Source organism: Fundulus heteroclitus, chromosome 1, assembly GCF_011125445.2.
Source record: "Fundulus heteroclitus isolate FHET01 chromosome 1, MU-UCD_Fhet_4.1, whole genome shotgun sequence".
Lineage (NCBI taxonomy): Eukaryota > Metazoa > Chordata > Actinopteri > Cyprinodontiformes > Fundulidae > Fundulus > Fundulus heteroclitus.
The window spans coordinates 20106762-20109553 of NC_046361.1; positions in this window are offsets into that span (position 1 = coordinate 20106762).

Consider the following 2792-nt stretch of genomic DNA (forward strand, 5'->3'; position numbering starts at 1 on the left):
GCACTCTGGACTCTCCTTCATGCTTTCTCCAAAGTTACTGACTGGAAGCACAAAGCAATGCTAACCTGAAGCTATATCCACTGCTTACAGCTTCTGTGTATATAAAATTTTTCAAAATAAATATTTAATCAATAAAACAACAATACCTTATAAGTATTTGGTGACTTTCATTGTTATACAAAGATTACTTTCAGGTAGGAACAGTGTGAATAATTTCACTGGATAAATTATTTAACATTTAAAGCTAATTGTGGCCAGTTGTGATTGTGTGTGTGTGTGTGTGTGTTTTTGTCAGGAATTGTCCCTTTTTCTTGTTGAGGACTTACTTCTAACCATGTACACATTTTTACCGTAAGGAATCTTTCCCTGGATGACAAACAAGCCCACATTCCCAGCTGGAGCGAAGATTTATAGACTCTGCACTATTTGTGCTTGTTGTACAATATTTGCATAAAAAGCTACATGTAGAGATATGCATCGGGTATACTGAGAGCCGAGATATGAGTTACAGATAGTTGTATACACTGTTTTGGTAAAACAGCAGATTGAAAGAAGAATACTGGATAAACCAGGAATGACAGTAAGAGAAAAAAAAAGAAGAAGATGAAATTGCTTATTTTTTCCTTGTGTCTCCATGCAAATGTGACACTGCAATGACTATGACAGAAGCACTTGTGCTTTTAAGGAAGCATTTTAGTTAAACATTTGAAATGACAGCTCACTTAAAGCTGCAGACATGGAAGACATACAGAATTGATTTCCTGTCACTCTCTGCACAGAGAGGGAAGCGAGGTGTATCCGACGTTAAACCCTAAGAGCCCTCTGCACTGGAAACATGGGCGTTGTGTTAACAGCTTTTCTGTGCCAGCAGTACCATGGACTAACGTATTTTAACCCCACAGATGTGTGATGCATCTCCAGTGGGAGATGAATCAGCCTTTGTGTGCTTGAGACAGCTAAGGACACACATGGGCTGGCTCATCTTGAAAGGATATCAAGGGCAAACCTTTACTGTCTGGATGGGAGGAAGGATGACATGGGAGGATTGGTGGTCAGAAGGTGAACCGTGACTACGCTGGTCCACCGGTTTCTGTAACCAGTGCTTTTGCAGCTGCAGAAAGCAACCCTGAGTTATCACTTGACGTTGGGAGCAGGGATTTCTGGCCCCTGGGGGCCGCAGGGAGGTCGCAGCATGGTTTGCCATCTTCACATCTTCCCGTCTTGTGTCGTGTGTTTTTTCTCACTGTCCCAGCCCTCCACCAGACTTTCGCTCATTCACCGTTTTCATTCAAGGGCCCTACTCTTTTCTCAGCCCCAGCTTTGGAGAAAGGTGTGTCCTGGCTTTGATGAGAGGAGGAATGTGCCTGCCCCCTGGGTGGTCCCTGCTCTTCATGTCTTGGACTGTTCTGACCCCAGCCGACAGCGCAAAGCTGATCCTGGAAAAGGATCAGTGTTCACAAATTTGGTGTTTAGAAACACCTCTTTAACCTTTTATTCTCTATTAGCTTTTCAACTACCTCCCCCTTTTTTCCTGTAAATTCACACATGCACACTGTGATCATTGAATGAAGTGAGAAATAAAATACAATTTGTCATAGATATGAATTTTAGAACCAAATATAGAACAGCCCAACAAGGAAAGGTATCGGCTTTTCTTTGTTCATTAGCAAAGCTAATTTGCACCAAGAGTGAAACAGAGTTGACCTTAGGGGAGATTCCAAAAAACACCACTCTTCCCATGTTGGCATTATTTCTTTCTAGCACATGTTTTGAACCATATCTTGCATGCAACATGTGGAACAACATTTCTCCACACTCTAGTAGATCTTTTCCATGATCTAGTCGAAGCTGCAATCTTCACCTGTTGGTAACAACAGATGTTGTGATTCTCCTTCACTTCACAATTTAGTGTAATTATGATCCTGAAGGTTGTGATGGGATAATGGATTGATTAGAATAGGAGGCAAGCAGAACTTTGTTTTGTCTCATTGAGTCCGGGGATCTTTTGTCAGTGAAATATGTTTACGATGAGATGCTTCAAGCTATAAAAGTCCTGGGGCCCCATTTATAAAGTTGGTGTAATGCACAAAATGGTGCCTGAAACTTGCATATGTAACTTTTCATGCAAAGGATTCTTCATAATTGGAGAGAAAACCTCTCATTTTTCCTGGTCTCACTCCCTCCTCAGAATGATGATCTGGACAACACAGCCTTAGAGAAATTTAATTGTCATTCGACATTTAAAAACTATGATCAACTAACTTTTTAACAGGTTCTTTTAATTTGGACAACACCTGTGGTTTTACCTCTGATTTACACATTTAATAAACACCTTTCTAGGATATGTGTTCTTTGCTTTTTCTTGAGGTGCAGCTGTGGTTTATAAAGGGAAAATGCTTGCTGGTGTGTGTCATTTTCCTTTTGTTGTCATACACAGATTTATATGGATTCTACGCAATGTTTATCAAAATTATGTTTTATAATGTTGTCAAGTTTTCAAAGTATTTAATTTCATTTTGCTTTCAAGTTATGCTGTTTGTCTTCTTCAAAATTAGGTTATAAGTCAACATTATCATAAATTAGGTATTGATATTTGTAAACCGATTTCAGAAACGTACATTAAATCCCCATTTTTATTTCAAAAAGGAAAATTCCCCACTCTTTCTTTATGCTACTGATTTTAATCATTACTCTAACTATAATAAAGTCTGTTGTGATTTTTAAAGAAGATGAATCATGCATAACTTATAACTGATTAGTTATGTGTTAGTTCCTGGTCCATTATCAGCATT